The sequence below is a fragment of the Crocuta crocuta genome, unplaced genomic scaffold (genome assembly GCF_008692635.1).
Source record: "Crocuta crocuta isolate KB4526 unplaced genomic scaffold, BGI_CrCroc_1.0 scaffold10, whole genome shotgun sequence".
NCBI lineage: Eukaryota > Metazoa > Chordata > Mammalia > Carnivora > Hyaenidae > Crocuta > Crocuta crocuta.
Genome location: NW_027527551.1, coordinates 5,498,718 through 5,511,472, shown reverse-complemented (window position 1 = coordinate 5,511,472; position 12,755 = coordinate 5,498,718).

Genomic DNA, 12,755 nt, shown 5'->3' with positions numbered 1-12,755 from the left:
GGTTGAGCACACACACCTATTGGACCTGGCACTGTGCTCCCATTTATCACTTTGAAATCTCATCCCAATTTCAGTGTTTTCAGCCTTACTATATTGACATCTTTGCAGCACTGACATTGTCACTCTCTATATCTCCAAACTTCTCTCATAGCTTTCCTGATACCAGCTTCTCTTGCTTTCCCTACTATATCTCTGGTTTCTCNCGGGCTCTGTGCTGACTGCCAGCTCAGAGCCTGGAGCCTGTTTCACAGTCTGTGACTCCCTCTCTCTCTCTGACCCTCCCCTGCTCACGCTGTCTCTCTCTCTCTCTCTCCTAGAAATAAGTAAAAAAAAAAAAACATTAAAAAAAAAAGTTTAAGATTTCCTGCCTCTACTCACCTTTAAAATTGGTATTCCACAATGACCCATCCTTGACCAGCTTCTCACTCTCTCCATTCAATGGAGGTTGTTATTTCATTCACTCCTATGGCTTGGTTTCAACACCCACATATCTGATGATTCCTAAATGTCTGTCTCTAATCCATTCCTGTCTTGAGCTCTAGAAATGCGCATACAACCATCTTCTGAACATTGCAAGCCGGGTGTTCTCTTGGTACCTCTAACTCAACATGTCAGCTCTCCAAACCATATTCTTCCTCCTTGGTCCCTTATCTGGGATCTGTCACCATGCGCCAATTGTTAATTACAAATCTATCTGTGGATGTCGAATTCTCATTCTCACAGCCTGAGACCCAAATTACTTAGGTTAATAATAAAGAGTTAACATTTAATGAGGAAGAGTCAGCTAATTCATCTTTAGCTTTAAGCAAAGAGATAGAGACAGCAAGAGAAGAAAGGCCAGTTTTGGAACATCATTAGCTGGTAGGGATGTAGGTGAGAAGTGTTTCCTTGATCAAATCTATATGCCAGTAGGAACAGACCTCTCATGGGGAGCACTGCTTTAGACAAGGCACAGTCTGACACAGACAGGATAATCTCCTTCTAAAAATTCTCTCAACCGAGTCATAGGAGTTCATCCCTCTCCCTGAACTATAAAAGTTTGGTCCTTTGATGATTCAAAGCCAGGATCCTGGCAGTTGCCTTACCTGAGGCCAACTCCCTAATAGCTTTAGCTTCCTAGCAAGGTACTAGGATTTTCTGGAACCAATATCCCATAGACAGAGCTTCCCCCACTGCCCCGGGTCCCCCTGGGCTTCTTTGTATCTTTTCACACAAGCCAGGAAGATAATTTACACACACCTCTTGTTACTATTCCATTTAATTATAATATAATCCTACATATGCAAACATGAAAACAGCAATCATGTTTTATTCCAAGTTCTAATTGCATGTAGCAATCATGTGCTTTCTCTAAATTATTTCCATCAAGCATACATAGTGCCATTATTTCCAGCATGCCAAAAGGCCCACCTGCAGCCTCCCACCCCCATCAGAAAAGCCAATTCGAGTTTCCTATACTTGCTCTGATGTTTCAGGCTCCACCCTCCCCACCCCCAATCTCTACGTGCTCAATCTGTGTGACTTCAGCTCCCCTGTTATTTTTCTTTCTCACCAGCATCAGAGACCCAGAAATGTTGAGAGTCTGCTCACCACTCCTCTCTTGCTTTCATGCATACAGATGCCTTGAATTGGGCTTTCTTCTTAACCATTTCCTATTTTTCTGACTGTAACATGTTCATGGCTGTTCCTCAAAGGCAGACCCATCATTAATCTCTTTTCTTTTTTAATAATACCTTAAGCTAATCTTATTAGCCTTAACCAACAATCTTTCTTCTTTGAATCTCGCCCCCACCCAAAATACAGAATAAAAAAGGGAAAGAGAAGAATGTCCTTTCCCTAAGTTCATTCTGAAACTCATTTCTCACTCTAGGAATTGTGTATTCTTTGCTTTATTCTCTCCCCACTCCTTTCCTACATTACGTCATTGGAAACGAGCCTAGAAATTAGTCAACCATGTATATAAAAAATGAACGCTAGAGAAAGAAAACCCGAGATAGTGAAGAGGCGAATTACTAAGCAATGGGGTCAGAAAATGTTTGAATTTTTGCTTCTGCTCTTCAAAGTTTTTGCTGTCAGGTACATTCCAAGCTAGGTCTTAAGCCATTGCCAGAACAGGTCATCCCAGTAGGTTTTCCTATTACTTTTTTCCCAAAGATGCTATCAATCAAGTTTTCCCAAAGGCTCATGGGCTATTAGCAAAGCAAAAGGGAGCCTGGGTGTCTCAGATGCAGGATTACCATCTGCTACAGGAAGCAGGGCTAAAACCAAGAGGACTTGGCCTTGCACTGTGTCTCTGTGTTTGAGAAAAAGCCTGAGAGAGCTCTGAGGACCTGAAAACAAGCAGCATGACACAACTATTTAAAAAAGAAATCCTGGAGCATTCCAGAGACATGAAGACAAGCTCAGTACTGTGCAGCCAAAGATCACCCCTCTGGGACTGGTTTGTGGAATTGAGAGAAATGACTTTTAAGAAGAGGCTGTCTGAGTGAGAACAATCAGGGACTTTCTTTTTCTTTTAGAGCTGAGCTGCATGCTCCCTAGTCTTAAATGCAAAGATTGAATATAAAAGAAAACAGAAAAAAAAAAATGTTTTCCAACTGTCTCCATGTGGCTGGCTGCCAATCTGGCTGGCCTGGGTGGGGATTCTCGCCCCAAAGTTAGCAGAGAAATGGGTTGCATGTTCTTGTTGTTTTGTATTCATGTTAAATTTTAGCTGCTTTCGTTGTGAAAGGCTTTGAAATTTCACAGGAAAGACAATAAATCGTGGTCAGAGTTCAGGATTATAAACTCACTTCAACTATTCAACTGAGGCAAAAAGGCACACAGTCTCTCTTAGCCTGGGTTTCCCGATTCATAAAGTGAAGAAATGATGATTCTGATTCAAGGCTGTCTTCTTACTGTTATTCAGGTCCTGGTTCAAATGTCACCTCCTCAGAGACATATCCTATCTGGAGTATCTCCTTCCAACCACCTGGCCACTTCCTGTCACATCATCCAGTCCCAATTCCATCCTCAAATTCTGCTTTCAAATATATTTGTTGCCTGTCTCCCCTGATTAAAGTATAAAGACGATGACGGTAAGGACTTTTATCTTTATTGATTCATTCAGCAAATACTGTTGAGTGGACTCTGATCAGCACACTAGGGATGCATCAGTAAAGTAAGGAGATTACGACCTTGTTTTCTAACAGAGAAGTCAGGCCTTGAGCAAAGAAGCAAATCATTCACAACATGTCCAGTGATAATAGGTGCTTTGAAGAAGAGTAATGTATGGTAAAGGAATAAAGTAGACCATGGTGGGGGTATAATTTATACAGGGTGGTCAGGGATGGCCTCAGGAGATAACATTTTAATGGAGACCTGAAGAAAGGGAAGGGGTAAGATGTGCAGATTCTTGGAGCTGGCATATTCCAGGAAGGAGGAGCAGGAAGGGCAAGGGCTTCACATGATTTTCCCCAAAACAGCAAGGGCAGTGAGGCTGAAATGGAGTGATTGAGGGGTCTGAGGAGAGGAGATGGAAAAGGAGCTCAGCTCATGGAGGCGCATGTGATTTATGATCAGGGCTTGTGATTTCATTCTGAGTGAGACAGGAAGGTGGACTAGTTTGGGGTGAAGGAGTAACTTCTGTTTCCTTTGGCTCACTATGACAGCTGTGTGGAGAAAAGATTAAAGAAGGTCTTAATGGAAGCAATGTGACTGTGGAAGTTATTTAAAGCAATGATTCAGATAAGAAGTAAAGGTGTTTTGTTGTTGTTGTTGGAGAGAGAGAAAGAGAGTGAGCAAGCAGGGGACGGGCAGAGGGAGAGGGAGAGAGAATCCCAAGCAGGTTCCGCTCCAGGGTGGCAGCAATGGCTGTCGTGGGAAAGGCTTCAATTCCAGACACTTTTTAGAATTAGAGGCTACAGGATTTCCTGACAGATTAAACATGTGGGCCAAGCAGGAGTAGGGAGAGAGAAGAATTAAGAGTGTTTCCCAGGTTTTGACTTGAACAACTGGCACAGAGATGGAGAGCTTAGGGGAGGAGGGGATTTATATGAGAAGGGTGGAGGCAAGGGTTTGGGTTTGACATATTAGTTAATTTTGAGATACATATTAGAAATCCAAGTGGAAATGTTGAATCAGTTAGCTATACTAACTCAGAAGTTTAAAGGAAGATATAAAGATTGGAGATACAAATTTGGGCAACATCAGCAATAGATAAAATTTAAAACTGTCTCTTTCATCATTGTGCCGTTAGTACCCAACACAGTATGAATGGATTGATGTCAAAATGTCAAATGAATGGATTGATGAGGCTTAAATGAGATGGTGGGTATGAAAGTATTTTTCAAACTGTAAGTGCCTCTGCAAATAAAAGGTTATACACAATATGATTATCTTACAAACAGAAAAATGTTGAATGAGCAATAAAGACCTAGCAAAAGCACAACTAGAAATTTTGCTTCTAATAGAAACAAACTCCAGATGGCTTCTTTCCTCCTCCCCTTTTTGATATTTAAAGTTGACAGTATCTAATACTGTAATTAAGGACAGTAAAGCACCATAAAAAACTGAATGTGAGTGAAATATAGCAATGCTTTTTTTTTTCCTCTCCCCCCAATCATGGCTCTTCAAATTGTCAAAAAGATTTTCACATCAATTTTTCAAACTGTTTCAGGAGTACTTTTTCAAAAAGTAACTCTTAAACTAGATGAGTCTTGTATGGACTTTCCCACCCCAGATCATGCCATAAATCTAAATTCAAGTGGCATTATTTTGCATTAACTAAAAAATGGCCCTGGCTTCTTTCTATTTGCCTTTTAAGTCACAGCCTGATAATGTCATTTAAAAAAAAATGTTGCTTGATGAATTTTATTGAGGAAACTATTGGCTTGGGACTTAAGAAACCACCTGATAAAATTCCCTGGACTTTTTAGAACACATGATAGAAATTAGAAGTTGCAAGTTACATTCCCTCTACTGGTTATAGAAACATGACAAAGTTAAGGATTTTCCACCTATGAGAGCTGAGCACTGTGATATAAAAACTTAAAGTTTTCCTGAACCAAGAGAGGAGACAGGCAGGTAAATTGATGGATGGGGGGATGGATGTATGGAGAGAAATGAGGGTTGAGAGAAAGAGAAGCAGGAAGACATGAAAGAGTGAAAAGGAAAAATGAGACATTCTGACCTTTAATAAGGGGCCAAAATAATTCACTAGGGTAAGAATAGTCTTCTTCACAATTGACAGGTACAATTAATATCTCTACTAGCAAAATAAATCTGATGCTTACTTCACATGATTTGCAAAAATTAACTTGAAACGGGGTGGCCCAGTCAGTTGAGCATGTGACTTTGGCTCAGGTCATGATCTCATGGTTCATCGGTTTGAGCCCTGTGTCAGGCTTTGTGCTGACAGTGTGGAGCGTGCTTCAGATTCTCTCTCCCTCTCTTTCTGCCCCTCCCTCCCATGTGTGTGTGTACTCTCTCTCTAAAATAAATAAACATTAAAAATTGTTTTTAATTAACTTGAAATAAATTATACACATAAGTGTAATAATTAAATCTATAAAGTCTATAGAAAACATAGAAGAAAAATTTTTGACTTTGACTTAGACAAAGAGTTCTTGAAACAAAAAGCATACATCTCAAGAAGAGAAAATTCATATATTAAGCTTTATCAAATTTTAAATAGTTTTTTTCCTTGCAAATCACTAATAAATTGGAAAATAATGCCAAAGACTGGGAGAAAGTATTTGCGAAACATATACCTGATATTCTACTTGGAATATATAAACCTTAAAACTCAAGAGTTTTTTTCTTTTAATTTTATAAGCAGGCAAATATTTGAACATATTCTTCAGATAATATGAGAATGACAAATAAGCATACGAGAAGATGTTCAACATCATTAGTCACCAGAAATGCAAGTTAAGGGGCGCCTGGGTGGCTCAGTCCATAAGCATCCGACTTTGGCTCAGGTCATGATCTCGTGATTCGTGAGTTCGAGCCCCATGTCAGGCTCTGTCCTGACAACTCAGAGCCTGGAGCCTGCTTCAGATTCTGTGTCTCCCTCTCTCTCTGCCCCTCCCCCACTCTCTCTCTCTCTTTCTCTCTCTCTCTGTCAAATATAAATAAACATTTTTTTAAAAAGAAACGCAAGTTAAAATCACAATGGCTCAAATTTAAAACAACACAAAACTCTTCTCTAACCTGAGGAAATAATAGGGACCAAACTAGAAACTAAATATCCATCAACTGGTGAAGAGAAAAACTGTGGCAGGTTCATACACATATTACTCAGCTATAACCATGGACACATGCCAGAACATAGATGAATCCCAGAAGAATTATGCTGAGTTGAAGATGTCAAACACAAAAGACTCTTTTCTGCTTAATTCCATTTACATGGGTTTTTTTTTTAAGGGCAAAATTATAGTAACATAAACAGGTCAGTAGTTACCAGGAGGGAGGGGTAGTAGGAGGAAATTGACTGCCAAGAGGCAAGAGAGAACATGTTGGGGTGATAGAAATGTTCTATATCCTCACTACATGTCTAAATATATTTGTCATAACCCATAGACTTGTACACTTAAAAACTGGTAAATTTTACTGTATGTTAATTATATCTCTACAAAGCTGACTAAAAATGTTCCTTTGATGGGATTAAAACATATTGCACCATCTACAAGAAAAGATCAATAAACTAGGAGGCAAATCAATAGAATTTATCCAAACTGAAACACAAAGGTAATAAAGTTTTAAGAAATTAATAGAGGCTCACTGACTTTGGGGCCAGTATCCAGCTCTCTAAGCTACAAATGTACTTAGAGCTTCAGAAGAGGAAAGAGTGAATAGGATAGATAAAAATATTTGGACAAGTATTGGTCAAAAATATTCCAAATTTAATTAAAAACATCAATCAACAGATATAATCAGCTTAATGAACCTCAAACAGATAAATACAGAGAAAATCAAAACAGGGTAGATCATAATCAAGCTGCTGAAGCCCCAAGATAAAAGCATCCAGAGGGAAAAAAGACATATTACATACATCTTAAGAATGACTAGGGGCGCCTGGGTGGCTCAGTCGGTTAAGCGTCTGACTTTGGCTCGGGTCATGATCTCACGGTTCATGGGTTCGAGCCCCGCGTCGGGCTCTGTGCTGACAGCCAGCTCAGAGCCTAGAGCCTGTTTCAGATTCTGTGTCTCCCTCTCTCTCTGACCCTCCCCTGCTCACTCTCTCTCTCTCTCAGAAATAAATAAAACATTAAAAATTAAAAAAAAGAAGAATGACTACTGACTTATTAAAAGCAATGTAAACCCAAAGAATAAAACTTCCAAGTGCTTAAAGGAAAATTGAGCAAGATAGAATTATATGCGTAATAGAAATATTCTTCAGAAATGAAGGCAAAATAAAGACATATCCAGATAAATGAAAACTGAGAGAATATGGTCCTTGCAAAATCACAACCATAAGAACCAAAGAAGTTATCCAGGGTGAACAGAAATGACACCAGATTTATAGGAAGGAATATAACTCACCAAAGATACTAATATGTGGTTAAGTATAAGCACTGCTTTTAATTAAAGTCTTTAAAAGATACTTGGCTATGTAAAGCAAAATAATAATCATGTGACTCAGTAACAATGTAACAAATATAGACACTAAATGTACAATGCCAATATCACAAAGATGAGGTGGAAGGTAATAGAATAAGGGTGAATATTGTAATCCCCAGAGCAACCACTATAACAAATAAGAATACAAAAAGTTTTGGTTCAAAATCCAGTAGAGGAGATAGAATACCATAATAAGTAATATTTTATGAATTCATAATAAGGCAGAAAAGAAGGAATAAAGGGAAAAAGGAAGAGGGGACAAACAGAAAACAGATTTACACTCAACCATATCACAGGGTGCCTGGGTGGCTCAGTTGGTTAATTGTCCGACTTTTGATTTCAGTTCAGGTCATAATCTTGCAGTTCTGAGTTTGAGCCCCAAACAGAGCTCCGTGTTCACAGCATGGAGCCTCCTTCAGATTCTCCCTCTCTCTCTCTCTCTTTCTCTCTGTCCCGTCCTTGTTTGTGTGCACGTGCACACTCTCTCTTTCTCTCTCTCTCAAAATAAATAAATAAACTTTAAAAAATTTATATTAAATGTAAATAGACTAAATACTTCAGTTCAAGACAGAGCTTATCTTATTGGATTAAAAAAACCCAAATACATGCTGTTTTCAAGTGATGTACTTTAAATATAAAGACACAGATAAATCCTTAGTAAGAAAAATTTGAGGAAATACACATTTTAAATATCAAGAATGATAGAAGAGATATTTCTACTTTCTGGTATTAAAAAAACCATGCCAGTTATGTTCACATAGAAGGCTTACAACCTAAAATTGTATCCCAACTGGCTAAATATTTATTAAGATGATGACCAATAGTTACCAGAAGCCAAAGATTGTGTTAAACAGTTCAGGTTCATCTTTTTATTTAGTCCTCTCACAATCTTGCGGTGTAGACATCTTTTTCTTCATATATTATAGATGAGGAAAATCAAGGCTTACAAAGGGTAATTGACTTGCCCAAGGTCACAAAGCTTGTTAATATCAGAACCACTTCCTTACTGAACTCGCATCTTATGTATATTTCTAGCTTCGTAAGTGTCTCATTAGAATGAGTTTAAATATGTATATATATTATATTTTAAAGGAAGAACAAGGTTGTTGTTGTTTTTTCCCCCTGAAACAATCTTACAGCCTGAAGGTCTTGAAGGAAGAATGGAAAAGCTACTCACTGAATTGCTGCCACTGTTGCCGTGGAAACCTGAAAAGAGATTACATACACATCAATTTTACAACTCCATCTTTTAATAAGTGCAGAACATAACCACAGGCTTCTGAATCCTCATGGAAAACTCCCTGAAAAATCCATCTAATCAAAAATCTCCACAGCTTTTCTAATACAAAAATTCCAATTCACACAGTAAACTGAACTTTGCCACATGGGGTGGATAATGATTCTCTTTTCCTAAACTGCTGTCCACCCTCTGCCTGTTGAGAAGTGAACCAAGACAGAAGACAAAACCAAAAACAATATTAAAATAATACTGAAAAGCAAGAAGGGGCTGCAATGCATTGGATGCTTATGTCCTGAGAGCCAGATCAGGAGGTGTGGGGGAGAGAGCTCTGGGCACTGATTTAAAGCAGTGGTAAATATCACTGAGATAGAGAGGCAAATGTAAATTAGTCTCTGACAATAAAGGCAGCACCTTTCACCAAGATCAAAACAAAACATTCCTTGGCAGTACAGATTTAACTCTGTTGAGTATTTTCGGTACTGCTGAGATAGACACTGTCAACTCAAAGTCAGCTGTCATAGTAAGATGAAATTCTGAAATCCAATAAAGCATACATCTATTTACAAACAACGAGTGATGTCCTTGCTTAACTAAATTTAGGCTCTTTAATATGCTTCCACAAAAGCTGATTTGAAAAGTCACAAAAGGGGTGCCTGAGTGGCTCAGTTGGTTAAGTGTCTTGAATTTGGCTCAAGTCATGATCCCAGGGCTGTGGGACTGACCCCCCACATTGGGCTCTGCACTGAGCTTAAGATTCTCTCTCTTCCTCTCTCTCTGCCTCTACCCCCCTGCTCACGCACACTTGCTCTCTCTGTTTAAAATAAAAAATAAAAAAAAAGGAAAAGTGAAATGAGAATAGTAGGTACAAAGAAGGAAGATATGATTTACCAATTTTTTTCGTGACATAGGACTCCGGTTCCGCTAGCAGAAATGATTTAGAATAAATATTAATTACAATTTAGTTTGGTTGAGAATGGCAGAAAGCTTAAAGTAACAAGGGCTTGAACAACACAGAATTTGATTCTTCTCTTAATTAATCTAGCATAGATCATCTAGGGCTGATATAGCAGCTCTAGAGCCATCAGAGACCCAGACTCCCCCCCTCCCAGTTTGTCATTCCAAACTGGGAATGACACATGACTTAGCACATGACTTTCTTAGCACGTGACCTCCAACCTGTGCACCAAGATGATTATTGGGATGGCAGGCCACACGTTCATAAGAGAGCCCGTGGAAAGGAGGTAGGAATGAAGAAGGACACTCCCATTCCCTAAGGACATTGTTCTCCAGTGTCATACACTTCCACTTACACCCCATTGACTATGTCAGATATGATTTGGTCTGCCCCTATGTGCCAAGGACAAGCAGGACCTCACGTGCTGTATAAAAATAGCCAGAGGAAGAGGAAGCTACTGCTGCCTGCAACTGCAACTCCCGGAGACCACCGCACTCAGGTTTGATTGATTTATTCATTTGTCGTATATTCACGCAAGGCACAATCATCAGCCATACTGTATGTGTCAGGCTCTGTGTTAGATTCTGGAAATAAGAAAGACGATAGCGACACAGAAACAAATCACTTCGGCACAATGTGTAAGGAATTTCAGAGAGGTGAAAAAAATAAAAGGAGCTAACTGTTGCACTGCAAGGAGAGTTTTCAATGAAAATTGCACAGAGGAAATGCCGTATAAGGTAACTCTTTCAAAAATATGACTTTGCCAAGTATGCTGGTGGAGGAGAGTGGGGGTGGGAGTGGGGAGACGAGTTGGAGAGAGTCAGGAAGTAGAGAAGGCATTCCAGGTAGAAGGAGGAACAGATGCAAATGTGACAAAATGTGGGAGAGTATGGCTTGCTAGGGAGCTCTAGGCAGTTCCATAGGGCTTGGAATGGGGATAAGGGTGTGGGAAGGGAGCCAGGGAGGAGTGGTAGATGAGACTGAAATGGAGACAGGCTGGAGAGTTTGTGCTCAACAGGAAGCACTGGAGAGGTCTAGCAAGGAGAGGATCACAGTGAATTTATATTTTGAAAAATAACTCTGGAGGTGTGTGGATACCGGAAGGCTAATGGAAGATGGGCATTACTGAAAGCAGAAAACATGTTCATTCATGAAGCATTTACTGAGTGTCAAGTCTACACCACATGCTACAGGAAGTGCTAAGGATACCAAATGGAGTACAACATACACAGGGACCCTCAAGGATCCACCACAGAGGAAGGGAAATGAAACAGTGCTAACATTTTTCTGCAACATATGAGACCACAGGAAGGTCCAGGGTGATCTGCGAGGGCAGAAAAGAAAGTGTCTAACCCTCTTGGGATGGGACCAGGAAATTTCAGAGAAAAGTGAACTTCAGTTTGTAAAGACTGAATAGAATTTTGACAGGTACTCAAGAACTGCAAAGGGCGTTCTTAACAGAGAATAGGGTACCTACAAATATAGAGGCATGAAGAAAAACTATGAGTAGTCCAGTGTAGAGGTTCAGGATGCAAGTGTGTGTGGAGACGTGGAAAATTAGGCCAAAATCAGGGCAGAGACAGCTAGAGAGTCACATGATCAGACCTGATAAGAGGTTACAGCAAATGTCTTGTTAGGAGGAGCTGAGAGCCTGACATAAAGTAGGTGGAAGGAGAGGTCACCGAGCTGTAGATCGCCCTTTGATTCCCCCTGATCCTGCTCCACACTGTGATCTTCTCCACTCTGCTCCATTGCCCAGGAGGCTGAACATGGAAGGCTGCAAACTGCTCTCTTGACCTCTGACTTCCAGCTGGGTTTAGCCAATGGGAAACAACAGAAGGAGATTAACGGGGAGGAGAACTTCAGAGAGTGAGGTCAGGTTCCCTGCCCATTGAGTTACCCAGGGCTGGCTTCATGCTCTCATTCAGTGTTCCCATCTCCCCGGGAGCTCTCGTGCTTTTCCTCTCTGCCCCAAAGCTCTGGCTTTCTTTTGTTCTCTTTGTCCCCAGAACCATTCCCTGCCCGACTCTACTTGGGCATGGGAGTGGTAACAACAACCCACTGCCTACAGGGTGTCACACTATCCCTGTGGTTTCCCTATACTGTGCCCTTTGTGAATAGTCCCTTTATTAAGTTCCCAAATTATGCATTAAGTGTGCCAACTGTTTCCTGCCAGGATCCTGACTAAGTAATCAGTGAACACCACTCTCACTTAAACCATTTCTTCACAACTCTTGCGACTTTTCTGTGAAATCTGGAGCACTCAGTTTTCCAGGGAGGATGATCAAACCCCCAAGATGGTTCATGGTTCTCACAGTACAGTTAGTTAGTTTAGTGTGTCAGAGATTACAGTCTGGTGGGTTCAGATGGATGCAGGTGAATGAAACTAAATTCTTGCTACCAACTAGTTCATGATTTGGGGGTGGGGGTAGATGAACTTGTATATCATTAACAGTAAAACCCATCAGACTAATCTCTGGCATACCTCAGCATGGCACAGTTTAAGCAAATAGTCCAGAATGTTTAAAAATCATTTCCATGGGGATATATTGGTCAAAGGGCACAAACTTCCAGTCATAAGATTAATTAATACATTCTGGGGATCTAATGTACAGCGTGGTGATTACAGCTAGCAAGATCTTATCATGTACTCGAATGTTGCTAAAGAGTAGATCTTAAATGGTCTCACCACAAAAAAGAAAAGGTAATTATGTGATGGGATGGAGGTGTTAGCTAATGGTAGGGTAGTAATGATTTTGCAATATCTAAAGGTGTCCACTCAACATGTTGTACACCTTAAACTTACACAACGTTATATGTCAGTTATATTTCAATAAAACTGGGGGAGACAGACTGCCAAATAAACCCCTAGTTTAAAGGAAACAAAGTCTCAGGGAGTCACTAAAGCCTGTGCAAGACCACACAGCCATTCCATGTGGGAGGCAAGACTTGAACTCC